Source organism: Coregonus clupeaformis, chromosome 11 (assembly GCF_020615455.1).
Source record: "Coregonus clupeaformis isolate EN_2021a chromosome 11, ASM2061545v1, whole genome shotgun sequence".
NCBI classification, from domain to species: domain Eukaryota; kingdom Metazoa; phylum Chordata; class Actinopteri; order Salmoniformes; family Salmonidae; genus Coregonus; species Coregonus clupeaformis.
The window spans coordinates 50,481,875-50,497,220 of NC_059202.1; the positions used below are offsets into that span (position 1 = coordinate 50,481,875).

General features: G+C 44.5%; 1 long non-coding RNA gene across 1 annotated transcript; it reads left to right on the forward strand.

The window, feature by feature from the left end:
• The first annotated feature begins 11,784 nt into the window (after window positions 1-11,784).
• On the forward strand, window positions 11,785-14,888 carry LOC121577377. The gene is made up of 4 exons (XR_006002619.1): window positions 11,785-11,879; window positions 12,315-12,385; window positions 12,589-12,721; window positions 14,224-14,888. It is a non-coding gene; the product is annotated as an uncharacterized LOC121577377 (long non-coding RNA).
• The last annotated feature ends 458 nt before the right edge of the window (window positions 14,889-15,346 follow it).

Sequence of the window (15,346 nt, forward strand, 5' to 3'; positions counted from 1 at the left end):
CCCCAAATAGCCTTTCCTGACTGTCCATGTTCAAATGGGCTGTATAGGCTACTGGCCTACCCCCTACCTGAGGTATAACGAAACACAACCATAGCCGCAGGAGGTAGGGATGCTGCAGCAACCCATGACAAATCGCAATAAAAAAATATGAATACTTTTTCACAAAAGTATTGCACTGGGCCTTAAATAGTCCTGTATTAGCAGACCAATATACACTATATATACACAAGTATTTGGACACCCCTAGTGGATTCAGCTATTTCAGCCACACCCGTTGCTGACAGATGTAGAAAATCGAGCACACAGCCATGCAATCTCCATAGCCAAACATTGGCAGTAGAATGGCCTTACTGAAGAGCTCAGTGACTTTCAACGTGGCACCGTCATAAGATGACACCTTTCCAACAAGTCAGTTAGTGAAATGTATGCCCTGGTCAACTGTAAGTGCTGTTATTGTGAAGTGGAAATGTCTAGGAGCAACAACGGCTCAGCCGCGAAGTGGTAGGCCACACAAGCGCACAGAATGGGACCGCTGAAGCGCGTATCGCGTAAAAATCATCTGTCCTCGGTTGCAACACTCACTACAGAGTTCCAAACTGCCTCTGGAAGCAACGTTGTCGGGAGCATGAAATGGGTTTCCATGGCCGAGCCGCCGCACACAAGTCTAAGATCAGCATGCGCAATGTCAAGCGTCGGCTGGAGTGTTGTAAAGCTCGCCGCCATTGGACTCTGGAGCAGTGGAAATGCGTTGTCTGGAGTGATGAATCACGCTTCACCATCTGGCAGTCCGACGGACAAATCTGGGTTTGGCGGATTCCAGGAGAACGCTACCTGCCCCAATGCATAGTGCCAACTGTAAAGTTTTGTGGAGGAGGAATAATGGTCTAGGGCTGTTTTTCATGGTTCGGGCTAGGCCCCTTAGTTCCAGTGAAGGGAAATCTCAACGCTACAGCATACATTGACATTCTACATGATTCTGTGCTTCCAACTTTGTTGCAACAGTTTGGGGAAGGCCCTTTCCTGTTTCAGCATGATAATGCCCCTGTGCACAAAGCGAGGTCCATACAGAAATGGTTTGTTGAGATCGGTGTGGAAGAACTTGACTGGCCTGCACAGAGCCCTGACCTCAACCCCAACGAACACCTTTGGGATAAATTGGAACGCTGACTGCGAGCCAGGCCTAATCGCCCAACAGCAGTCCCTGACCTCACTAATGCTCTTGTGGCTGAATGGAAGCAAGTCCCCGCAGCAATGTTCCAACATCTAGTGGCAAGCCTTCCCAGAAGAGTGGAGGCTGTTATAGCAGCAAAGGGGGACCAACTCCATATTAATATGAATAAGATGTCCAACGAGCAGTTGTCCACATACTTTTGGTCATGTAGTCTATCTGCTTCCCCAGAGTGCGATGAACTCCTGGTTTCCATTTTGATGTCTCTGTGTTGAGTATGAAGGAAGTTAGAGGTAGTTTTGCGAGCCAATGCTAACTAGCATTAGCGCAATGACTGGAAGTCTATGGGTATATGCTAGCATGCACGTTTAAACGTTCACACCCCTAGTTGAATGTGGCAAAAAGTCCTGCAGGTCGCATCCTAAGTATTTCTTTATATTCCTTTGGAAGTCAGGTAGGAGGATAATTTGGCCAATATGAACTGTGGGTGGTTGGCATTGATTAAGGACTGGGGCACGCCCAGCAGGAGATGTGGAGAGTGACAGAACCTGTGAGGGTGACCTCAGGTTACTTAGAGGTTAGTTAGTGTAGCTAGGTCATAGAGTATGACTAAGAAACATTGGTTGTTAGGGACATAGGCATAGCACAGCTCCACACACATACATTTGAAGATGATCCCTGGGCTTTGATCCAGGACCTCTATATCAGGCGATGTGAAAAGAAGGTCCGAAAAATCATCAAAGACCCCAACCACCCAAGCCATAGACTATTTTCTCTGCTGCCGCACGGCAAGAGGTACCGGAGCACCAAGTCTGACACCAACAGGCTCTTGAACAGCTTCTATCCCCAAGCAATACGACTGATAAATAGCTACTGAGTTTGCAAGAAAAGCATTTCACTGTACATTAAAACTTGAAACAGTTAAAGGGTTGCAGAGGAGGTGGAGCTGTTCAAGCATGGTGTACAAAGACCACTACCTCACAGTCAACCCCCAGCCACCATAAACGATCACATACAGCATGTTTTACCATCCTAAGGTGCCTCTTGTTTGCCATAAATGGCATATGTCCTTTTATGGATGTTGTGATTACTGCACAGTTTCTCAGACCAATGCATGAGCCACCCCAGCATTAAAGCTCATACTTCACATGTGAGTCCAGTTCAGGTGTCACATGGGCTGGCCAGCCATCCTTGGTAGCAATATAGGTTCTCGCTTGCAACGCCAGGGTTGTGGGTTCGATTCCCATGGGGGGCCAGTATGAAAAATGTAAGCACTCACTAACTGTAAGTCGCTCTGGATAAGAGCGTCTGCTAAATGACTAAAATGTAATTATAAGGGAAGTGCACACCAGCAATTTCAAGATGGCATTTTGGCTGTTGAATGGCCGCCTGACAATGTGGCAGTCCAGTCCCATGGTGTCTCTGTCTCTAGAAACTGCCTGAAGGGAGGACTGAGGTGGAGTGGGCCTGCCAAGGACAGTTCTGGGAGATTCGGGATGGCATTGACATTGGAGAGGTGCAATTCCTATGACATGTGAAGGCCCACTAAGTTGATGGTGTTTCTTGTCAATGAGCGTCAGGTTGTTGGTTCATTCTAGTGAACACAAGGGCTGGGAATTGCCAGGGACCTCACAATACGATGTTATCACGACACTTAGGTGCTGATATGATATGTATTGTGATTCTCACGATTCTATATGTATTGCGATTCGATACTGTGAATTTATTGTGATTTTGATATTCCAAACATATTGCTCACCATAGTCTGCTGCAGTGGGACCATGACGAAATGAGTTTGGATCAGTCATGGAAAGAAAAGTGCTCAAAACAAATGGGCTCCCTATTTAAAAAGAAGAATGAGAACAAGCTATGAAGGACAAATACTGGAGTTTTGGTGCAGGTACAGCAAACTAGCGTCAAAACAATACAATATGATATATCGTCAAAAATAATATCCCGATATGTAACTATCCTTTTTTTTTTCTTCTCCATCACTAGTGAACACTTGCCTTATGCACTTGTCATGAGTGGTTGCATCCTCCCCATACACCATAGCTGTCAACATGTACGGTAACTCCAGGGCAGACAGCCAGGATGATGGAGCAATGTGCCAGCTCAACCCGAACAGGATAAGAGTGCCCCCGGAACATCCCAATGTGCATCACAAATGCAGTGAGCCAGTGGAAGGTCATGTTGGATTCAGGCAGACGTAATGAATCAAAGCTCACTTCTAAATAATGAGGTGACTTAAGTTACACCACAGTGGGGGCAAGTTGTAGAGCTAGGGAGAGGGTGTCAGAGCCCAGGGTTGGATTTTCTTTCCTTTCGTTGGAGCCCCTCCCAGTTGCCTCATTGATCCTCAGAGGTTTGTGACTTAGAATACTTGGTGTTGCCATGCCAAGCAGTCTGCTACCTTTTTATTTATCCAGACAAAGGTGTTTAAGTGTATATGGTGGGTATATTGGATTCCTAACATAGTGAAGTACACAAAAATAGTATTGAGTACAGGTCAAAAGTGCAGTACACATCTGAAAAATGTCTGTCATTTAAAACACGTACACATACAGGTGATTAAACCACAATATAATGGTAATGTGGCAGCCATATTGGATTTGGAGTCAAATGTAGGGGGGCTAATTGCAAGAGTAGGGGCTAAATACACTGAACAAAATATAAACGCAACATGTAAAGTGTTGGTCCCATGTTTCATGAGCTGAAATAAAAGATCCCAGAAATGTTATATACGCACAAAAGCTTATTTCTCTCAAATGTTGTGCACACATTTGTTTACATCCCTGTTAGTGAGCATTTCTCCTTAGCCAAGATAATCCATCCACCTGACAGGTGTGGCATATCAAGCACATGATTAAACAGCATGATCATTACACAGGTGCACCTTGTGTTGGGGACAATAAAAGGGCACTTTAAAATGTGCAGTTTTGTCACACAACACAATGCCACAGATGTCTAAAGTTTTGATGGAGCATGCAATTGGCATGCTGACTGCAGGAATGTCCATCAGAGCTGTTGCCAGAATGTAATGTTCATTTATCTACCATAAACCGCCTCCAACGTCATTTTAGAGAAATTGGCAGTATGTCCAACCGGCCTCACAACCACAGACCAAGTGTAACCATGCCGGCCCAGGACCTCCACATCCAGTTTCTTCTCCTGTGAGATTGTCTGAGACCAGCCACCCAGACAGCTGATGGAGGAGGATTTCTGTCTGTAATAAAGCCAGTTTGTGGGGAAAAACTCATTCTGACTGGCAGGGTCTGGCCCCAAGTGGGTGGGCCTATGCCCTCCCAGGCCCATCCATGGCTGTGCCCCTGCCCATTCATGTGAAAATAAATAGATTATGGCCTAATTTATTTATTTCCATTGACTGATTTCCTTATATGAACTGTAAGTCAGCAAAATCGTTGAAATTGTTGCATGTTGCGTTTATATTTTTGTTCAGTGTACACTACCGGTCAAAAGTTTTAGAACACCTACACATTCAAGGGATACATTGTAGAATAATATTGAGGACATCAAACTATAAAATAACACATATGGAATCATGTAGTAACCCAAAAAAAAGTGTTAAACAAATCAAAATATATTTTATATTTGAGATTCTTCAAATAGCCAAATCAAAAAATCTAATCACATTTATTGGTCACATACACATGGTTAGCAGATGTTATTGCGAGTGTAGCAAAATGCTTGTGCTTCTAGTTCCGACAGTGCAGCAATATCTAGCAAGTAATATCTAACAGTTCCACAACAAAACCCTAATACACACAAATCTAAGTAAAGGAATGGAACAATAATATATAAATATATGGATGTCATTATCAGAGTGGTATAGGCTAAGAAGCAACAGTTGGAGGCGTGCCACCCTTTACCTTGATGACAGCTTTGCACACTCTTGGCATTCTCTCAACCAACTTCACCTGGAAGCTTTTCCAACAGTCTTGAAGGAGTTCCCACATATGCTGAGCACTTGTTGGCTGCTTTTCCTTCACTCACCGTCCGACTCATCCCAAACCATCTCAGTTGGGTTGAGGTCAGGGGATTGTAGAGGTCAGGTCATCTGATGCAGCACTCCATCACTCTCCTTCTTGGTAAAATAGCCCTTACACAGCCTGTAGGTGTGTTGGGTTATTGTCCTGTTGAAAAACAAATGATAGTCCCACTAAGCCCAAAGCAGATGGGATGGCATATTGCTGCAGAATGCTGTGGTAGCCATACTGGTTAAGTGTGCCTTGAATTCTAAATAAATCACAGACAGTGTCACCAGCAAAGCACACCATAACACCTCCTCCTCCATGCTTTACGATGAGAACTATACATGCGGAGATCATCCGTTCACCCACACCGCGTCTCACAAAGACACGGCGGTTGGAACCAAAAATCTCAAATTTGGACTCCAGACCAAAGGATACATTTCCGCCGGTCTAATGTCCATTGCTCGTGTTTCTTGGTCCAAGCAGGTCTCTTCTTATTATTGGTGTCCTTTAGTAGTGGTTTCTTTGCAGCAATTCGACCATGAAGGCCTGATTCACACAGTCCCCTCTGAACAGTTGATGTTGAGATGTGTCTGTGACTTGAACTCTGTGAAGCATTTATTTGGGCTGCAATTTCTGAGGCTGGTAACTCTAATGAACTTATCCTCTGCAGCAGAGGTAACTCTGGGTCTTCCATTCCTGTGGCGGTCCTCATGAGAGCCAGTTTCATCATAGCGCTTGATGGTTTTTGCGACTGCACTTTAAGAAACGTTCAAAGTTTGAAACGTCCTACCTTGTCACAACACAACTGATTGGCTCAAATACATTAAGAATGAAAGAAATTCCACAAATGAACTTTTAAGAAGGCACACATGTTAATTGAAATGCATTCAAGGTGACTACCTAATGAAGCTGGTTGAGAGAATGCCAAGAGTGTGCAAAGCTGTCATCAAGGCAAAGGAAGGCTATTTTAAGAATCTCAAATATAAAATATATTTTGATTTGTATAACAATTTTTTGGTTACTACATGATTCCATATGTGTTATTTCATAGTTTTGATGTCTTCAATATTATTCTACAATGTAAAAATAAAGAAAAACCCTTGAATGAGTACGTGTGTCCAAACTTTTGACTGGTACAGTATATATTTGCCGCCATCTCAGTGAACTAATACATTGCGGAGGCATAGACTACAAGCCAATTTATGCTTGATCCGAAAATGTGGTCGGAGGCTCCAAATGGAGGGTGTGACTCAAATGCGGAGCCTCCAGAGGCATGCAGGGACCAAATCGAGCTCTGTACCGCATCGCCATGCCCTCCCAAATTTTTTAATAATGCAGAGGGCTCTGTATAGCTCCGCATTGAAATTATTGGTTGACGGTGGGGGCGGTACATCCTGTATAAACACAAACTCACTTCCTCAAAATATGTCCAGCTCTCTCCCTTTCATAACCACTCAGCGTGAAAGCAAAAAAAGTAATGCTCTGATCCAGTGGAAACGTCATAAAATAGGCCTACCTGATTACTTCTTATCAGTGGTTGACTTGGACTGAAATAGGTTCCGGTACTCATTTTGGGTTTATATTTAGGTGCAGGAGCTCCACAATATTTTTGATCTAATATTCTATAAGAGAGCAGGAGCTCAAGCAGTAGAAATGTGAGCTGCCGGTACTCAACTCCTGTGAGCTTCTGCCCAAGTCAAGCACTGCTTCTTAAAGGCTATTTTCACATAGTTGGCAATGGCAATAGAAGTTACTTTTTAGGTTTGTATCATTTTCATTTAGATTTGGATATAATTTTGATTAACCACGTGACCATGATTTTGAGATATGAAGAAGTTATTATAAATTAAATTAAAGTTTCACGAAAATGTGCATATGAAAACCATAACTGGCACGCAGATCGGCAGAAATGGTAAGATAAATTGGCATTCAACATGAGAAAGGTTGCCGACTCCTCGTGTAGCCTATTACTGGCAACTTCAGGAGAGTAATGGCAGAATCTGCGAAAACCAGCAGGAGCGGGAGGAGAATAGTTGGGTCAGGTTAAGTTTTTTTTGCTGACAGGACAGGTCAAAGTAAAATGGATAATCAGGCTTCTCACAACTGCTGTCCAGGAGTTTCACCTCGTGGGCTAAATTGTCATGATCAGTGGTTTTAATTTGTATCCGTAACATTTCGAGGAGCTGATCATAGCGAAAAATAAAATACTTATGCATTTCCCGCTGTGTAAACATTGCAATTAGGCTCAGGATAACTCCTGATAAAGTTGGGTAGCTGATCTTCACAGCTTAAATAGCCAAATTGATTAGTCACAGGAATCAGGACTAATAAAGCCAATGCAATTGCCTGTTTTACAAACGGTGTGCCTAACACATGGATGAGCATTCGTAAAATTCCATTGCAGGCCGACACTGTATGCTGCACCCCAGGATGCAAGGGCCGACGTCTTTTTTTGGTCCTGTCAGGACCGGCGGTCTTTTTTTGGTGCAGTCCAGAACGACCTTGATTTCCACGCCCACGGACGTTGGTTTTTGGTTCTGGACCAGCCTTGATTTGGCCCAAAACTAGACGTTTATGTTTGTTCGGATTTGGTCCGGTCTCGACTGGCCTTGATTTGGACCAAACGTAGACATCTATAAATTACGTATTTTCAACTTTTATTCAGAACCGAAATTGAACCTGATTTCAATGTCAGGAAAATACGTATTTTCACTTTTCATTCAGAACCTAAATTGAACCTAACTTCAACATCTGGAAAATAAGTATTCTTTTCAACGTAATTTTGCTTACTGTGACTATTCTAGTTTTGCAGGGGGCTGCAATATTTGTGTTTTGCCTAGGGCGGCAGAACAGCCAGGACCTGGCCACAACACAAAAAAATAACATGTGTAACTATGCATTTTTGTCAGACAGGACCATACAGCACTGAATGAGAGTACATTTGACTTTGAAAGTTGTTTATTGAACAGCTACCAAAAAGTTAAGTTTACATTCATCATAAATATTCACAGTTGATGTTTCCAACTATTGTATCTGTGTGTTTACAGGTCTGTATTTCCAAAATGCTTTAAGAAATCCTAATGCTGTTTGTGTATTTAGGGCAGAGAATTGACTACTTGTATTCCACATTTTCGCAATTTCAGAGCTTGCAATATTGGGTTACATGAGCTTATATGGCCCACCCTTCCTCCAGCCAGGCATTATTCTGCACTGTTTGAGTTAAGGGGGTGTGCCACAATATTTATCAATTTAACCACTTATATAGTAAAAAATATATATACAAGCATCCATTTAATATTTGGGAGATCTTAGAGAGATGGAAAAACATGGCTGTGCTTTGTTATATCTCAAAAACGAAAGGATTGGCCACTAGCCTAATAGCTATAGAACATGCATGGGTGATAAGACAGAATAGAGGCCATAATATAGGCCATAGGTTACTCATGAAATGTAAATGCATGCATGTAAGCCTAAACAACGTGACATTGTGTTCCTCTAAGCAGAGCTTCTTTTCACTCCCTACTGTATGTGCCGTCTATATGGTTCAAGCCTGATGTCTCAGCATCTGAGTCTTTGCACACTGGATCTTGATCATTCAGTACCACGTAATAAAGCTGTCCAAGTGGATTTAGATGGCACAAGATTTAAATCGCTTTCACTGCGGTGTAGTTCTTTGGTTCCATGAAAATAACCAAAATGTTACCAGATGATTGTTTGTGTGAGAAGGAATCTTGTTTTTCTTCTTTCCATGACAGCTGACAGACAAAGTCATCAATCGAAATGAGAGAAGAACGCCAGGCCCAGAAGATCGTCCGTGCTCGCACACAGCAGAATGGACCTGCTTGTCCACATTCGACACAACCTATGGCCCCCATTACCACACCAGGCCCTACAGTCGAACATTCAGTCCCCCTTCTGGTCCCCCCTCCCCTGTTTATCCCCACCATGGAACCTGCTCCAACTACAGCCCCTCCACCTCCCCCTGTTCAGCCAGTAACGCTCACACCTCCTCCCCCTGTAGCGTTTGTTTCCGCTCCCCCTCCACCTAAGGAACCAATCGTCCCGCCTGCAGTTCTTGAACCAATTGTTCCACCTACACCTGCGGAGCCGGTGGTCGTAGCTACACCTCTTGCTTCTCCCGTAGAGCCTGAGGTCGTAGTTACACCTCCCACCACACCTGTCGAAACTAAAGTGCTTCCTCAAGTGGCTGATCCCATAATCCCACTTGTGCCTTTAGACCCTTTAGTGCTACCTTTGTCTCCCCCTCAACCTATAGAAGAACCTGTACCTGTAGTCCTATGTACCCCTTCCCCTGAGGAACCTGTAGTTCTGCCGACAGTGTCTACCCATGCAGAACTGGTAGTGCTACCTCCACCCGTGGAACCCGTAGTCCCACCTACCCCTGCTCCTTCACCTGCAGAACCTATAGTAGTTGAACCTATTGTCCTGCCTCCAGTCGTTGAGGAAGTATACCTGTCTCCAGTGGTTGAACCTGTAGTCCTAACAACACCAGGCTCTGTTAAGCAAGTATTCGTGCCTCCACCCATTGAACCTACAGTCCTACTTTCAGTAGTTGAAACTACAGTGGTTGAACCAGTTGTTCTTCCTACAGCCCCCCTTTTTGAACCTGTAGTCTTACCTACACCCGTAGAACCAGTAGTCGTGCCTCCACCTATAGAGCCAATAGTCATGTCTCCAGTGGTTGAATCTGTAGTCATGCCTACACCCATTGAACCTGCAACCCTACAAACACCACCCGTTGTTGAAGAGGTTTCCCTACCTACACCTCCAGCCGTAGAGCCCCTAACCGTATCTACTCCTCCTCCCCTGCTGCTGAACCTGTTGCCCCACCTTCACCTACCCCATTCGTAACACACATACCAGAGCTCCTTCCCCCACCAGTAACCCTACCAACACCACCTGTTGTTGAAGAGGTTGTTCTACCCACGCCTCCACCCCTAGAGCCCTTACCTGTATCTTCTCCCCCCCCCCTGCTCCTGTCGCTGCTCTCCCTCCTCCTCCTCCTCCTGCAGCAGAACCTGTAGCCCCACTTCCCCAAGTCATAGCACCTATCCCAGAGATGATTGTGGAGGAGCTTCCTGCCCCACCATGTCACTCTATGGAGCGACCCTGCCTACTGCATCGGCTGCTAGTGAACCAGCTGATCTGCCTCACCCTCCCTCTGTAGAGCCTATGGCTCCCCCTCTTTCCCTCCCTTCCCGGGTAGAACCCATGGTCAGCATTCCACTACCCACTCCCGTTGAGGAAGTGGGTGTTCAAGTCGTGGCTCCTGTTGTGACCCCTGTTGTGACCCCACCACAACCTCCAGCAGGTGAGTCTGCTTTCTCTCACCCTACTTGTATTGGTTTGTATTATTGTTAGTATGTGATAATGTAGTCATAATGATGTATTCATTATTAATGGCTGCAATAAGTCAAGCATTGTTGATATTACACAAACCTAAGCTCTCACATGAAACATTTGTCTCTCTTTTAGTGATTGATGAAGAAGTGCTGAGGAGGCAGATCCAAGCAGAGCTGATGAAGGGTCTGGAAGAAGAGATGAAACTGAAACAGCAGGAACTTCAGAAACAGTGAGGAGACCAACATAGGTCATAGATGGCCTGTTTCCCAAACCAGGACTAAGCCTAGCCCTGGACTAAAACACAAGCTCTTGTGTTAGTCTTGGGCTAAAAATTATTAAAAGTTATTTGTTGTCTAAGACTAGGCTCAATATGAGGTTTGCCTTTGTATACTTTTTGTCTGGTCATAACTACTGTTATAGAGTTCTTGCATTTAGTTCTCTTTCTTTTAATTCTCTTTAAAATGCTTGCGAAGGCCTTGCAAGTAAGTGTTTAGCTGTTTCCGTTAAAGGTCTTGCTGATGTTGGAAATATTTTGTGCATGTCTGCTTGTGGCAAGCTGGATTGCTCCTATTCTGTTGGCATGAAATCTTGGTGTGTCCTACAGGCAATGAGCACGGGGCACTGCTGCTCCTTACCCCCTGCCACCACTAATGAGCTAGGCTGGCCCATAAAGCTCACCAAGATTAATGGATTGGGCATTGGTCAGTCCAGAGCAGAGATGCTTCCTGAATCCTTCCTGACAGTTCCAGTCTGGCGAGTCGATCTCAGAGCTCCAAAAGGATGGGTGTGTCTGATTCAAGTCTGGCAAGTCAAGCACAGAGCCCAAAAGGATTGTTTTTTTGTTAGTTTTTTTTGCTTCCTGAATCCAGACTGGCATGTTGAGCTCAGAGCAGAGCCCATCTGTGATTGTTGTGTTTGCTTTTGGTCTGTTATGAAATGGGAGGATGCTGCATCTTGGAGGTCTTAATTTCCCCTTTGCCTGTAAAGATCATATTTCTCACCTCTCTTTCTCCTTCTTTCTTGTTCTGCTACCTTGTCTCAGTGGATGGAGCGTAAGGTAAGATAAGGGAGTGGCACTACTCCCTGCATGCCTTGAAGACTTCCTGTTCACTTCCATTTTATTTTCCGTCTATTTCATTATCGTGTTGAATTGGATTTCCATTCTCATTTTCATCTTACTCAGGCTGTCATTTAGTAGGAGTACCATTTAGTAGAATAAGAAAAAATTGCTCAGTTATATAAAGTTCTCCTATCTATGTCGTACTTAGGCCCACAAACTGGAGGAGAAAGAAAAACAGCTGAAGAAACAGGACACACTCTACAGGGAGCAGGCGGCCAAGCTGAAGGAGAGGGTACACGACATACACACACTCTCTCGGACATACAGTACCAGTCACACCTACTCATTCCAGTGTTTTTCTTAATTTTTACTATTTTCTACATTGTAGAGTAATAGTGAAGACATCAAAACGATGAAAGAACACATATGGAATCATGTAGTAACCAAAAAAGTGTTAAACAAATCAAAATATATTTTATATTCTTCAAAGTAGCCACCCTTTGTCTTGATGACAGCTTTGCACACTCTTGGCATGTACACACACACACACACACACACACACACACACAGCCTCTGGAAGCTGTAGTTGTGCCTCCACCTGCTGAGCCTGTAGTTGTGCCTCCAGTGGTTGAATCTGTAGTCCTGCCTATACCCATTGAACCAGCAACCCTCAACAGTCCAGCAGCTGTTGTGTTGTTGATGTGCCATATGTTCCCCTCGTTAACAGAGATGTCAGTTCTTCAAAGTCACCACAGAGAACTTCAAGAAGGGCAAAGAGGACGTTCACAACACCTTCAAGTGAGTATCATCGTTACACTTGGCCGTTAGCTAATAAGGTTTTTATTACCTTTACTATTTAACCAGGTAGGTTATTGAGAACACATTCTGTTTGACAAAAACAAGCTTTCTGTGAGCTGTCTTGACTGGGCAGAATATGGTATGGTAGGATGTCTGTTGTCTCTGTCCCTCCCTCTCCTCTTCCTCCCTCCCTCTGTTCCCAGGCGTGTTGACATCAAGCCAGTGTGTGATGACCTGCAGAGTCGGATCCTGAAGTGCTACAGGGAGAACACAGGACAGACCCTCGCCTGCTCTGGCATCGCCAACCTCTACATGCAGTGTGTGGATAACCACAAGGTCTCACACACGTCTTTCTTTCTCTCTCTTATCTCTCTCTCTTACACACACACACAGACTGAAAGTGAAACACCCACACATGTTCTTGTGAAATTTGTAGTCAAATCAAATCAAATCAAATGTTATTGGTCACATGCGCCGAATACAACAGGTGCAGACATTACAGTGAAATGCTTACTTACAGCCCTTAACCAACAGTGCATTTATTTTAAACAAAAAAAGTAAAAATAAAACAACAACAAAAAAAGTGTTGAGAAAAAAAAGAGCAGAAGTAAAATAAAGTGACAGTAGGGAGGCTATATATACAGGGGGGTACCGTTGCAGAGTCAATGTGCGGGGGCACCGGCTAGTTGAGGTAGTTGAGGTAATATGTACATGTGGGTAGAGTTAAAGTGACTATGCATAAATACTTAACAGAGTAGCAGCAGCGTAAAAGGATGGGTTGGGGGGCAGTGCAAATAGTCCGGGTAGCCATGATTAGCTGTTCAGGAGTCTTATGGCTTGGGGGTAGAAGCTGTTGAGAAGTCTTTTGGACCTAGACTTGGCACTCCGGTACCGCTTGCCGTGCGGTAGCAGAGAGAACAGTCTATGACTAGGGTGGCTGGAGTCTTTGACAATTTTGAGGGCCTTCCTCTGACACCGCCTGGTATAGAGGTCCTGGATGGCAGGAAGCTTTGCCCCAGTGATGTACTGGGCCGTACGCACTACCCTCTGTAGTGCCTTGCGGTCGGGAGGCCAAGCAGTTGCCATACCAGGCGGTGATGCAACCAGTCAGGATGCTCTCGATGGTGCAGCTGTATAATTTTTTGAGGATCTGAGGACCCATGCCAAATCTTTTTAGTCTCCTGAGGGGGAATAGGCTTTGTCGTGCCCTCTTCACGACTGTCTTGGTGTGTTTGGACCATGATAGTTCGTTGGTGATGTGGACACCAAGGAACTTGAAGCTCTCAACCTGTTCCACTACAGCCCCGTCGATGAGAATGGGGGCGTGCTCAGTCCTCTTTTTTTTTCCTGTAGTCCACAATCATCTCCTTTGTCTTGGTCACGTTGAGGGAGAGGTTGTTATCCTGGCACCACACGGCCAGATCTCTGACCTCCTCCCTATAGGCTGTCTCATCGTTGTCGGTGATCAGGCCTACCACTGTTGTGTCGTCGGCAAACTTAATGATGGTGTTGGAGTCGTGCCTGGCCATGCAGTCATGGGTGAACAGAGAGTACAGGAGGGGGACTGAGCACGCACCCCCTGAGGGCCCCCGTATTGAGGATCAGTGTGGCAGATGTGTTGTTACCTACCCTTACCACCTGGGGGCGGCCCGTCAGGAAGTCCAGGATCCAGTTGCAGAGGGAGGTGTTTAGTCCCAGGATCTGCTCAGTGTTCATGTTTTATTTTAGAGTTATTTTTATAAATATTTTCCTTCCCCTCACTCCCTCTGTTCACGCTCATCCTCCATATTTTGCACGGCCATTTTAGTCAAGCCCTTTCTCCTTCTCTTTGTTTTCAGACTAAGAGCACTGGAGGTTAGAAAAGCCAATTGCATTACTGTTAAACCAAAGGGACAGGAGCCGGGCGCCATCAGCCATCATGGCACACCAAAGCCAGTTGAACTGTACAGACACCAGGGCCACAGCAGCTGGAGACACTCATATGTTCCACCATCCCTTAATGCCATTCACGGTATCTGTATCAACTTGGCAGAGGGTCAGAGGTAGAACGAGGAGACCATGTCTTGACCCAGTCCAGGCTGTGACAGACCACTGGTACTGTTTTCACTAGTACTGATGTCAAAAGATGTGGTAGATTGGGTCCGAAAGTGAAGGACGTGCACACCTCTGGTTCAAATTGACACTGCTACTACCACAGGAAATGGACAGTGTTACCATGACTATACTATCGCAAGAAATTAAGCATATCTGGTGCTTCAAACACATCTCATCCCTAACTGGAAATAAACACAGCATATCATATATCCACCAATCGAAAGAATGGGATTCATGTTTTGCTATTTACAGCAGCAAGAAACATAAGGAATGGCCGAGTTGTGAAATATTGTGCAACGTTTGTTGAGTTAATATGCACCTATGCCTTAATGTCCCATCAAAACACAAATGTTGCCAATGCAAAAAATAATGTACTGTTGATCGTTATTGTTAAACATATATATAAAGAGAGTCGCACACTCATATATATATAGATAACTCCCAGTAATTTATTGGGTAAAACACCAACATTTCGGCATCACCGTGCCATAGGGCTCTGGTCAAAAGTAGTGCACTATGTAGAAAATAGGGTGCTATTTGGGACACTTCCTCATACTTGGTCACCACAGACCAAACCAAGACAAATTTGCAGTTTTCTTCAGCGTTTGATTTCTCCTTTCATCTTTCTGGATCATGGAGGGTGTGAAAGGGAGTTGTTCTGAGCTCAATAAATGGTTGTGAAACCCCTATCAGCCTTCAGATTCTAATGTATATCAGTTTAATGATAAGAATGTGAATTGGAAAGGGAATGTTCGCTTTACTTGGATAGCTCTACGTGTGGACATGCTTCCCTTCCAACAGAACATTTACACAGTGGGAGAGCATAACAAGTAAACAACATACCCAAAGAGTACTTTACCTTTAAAA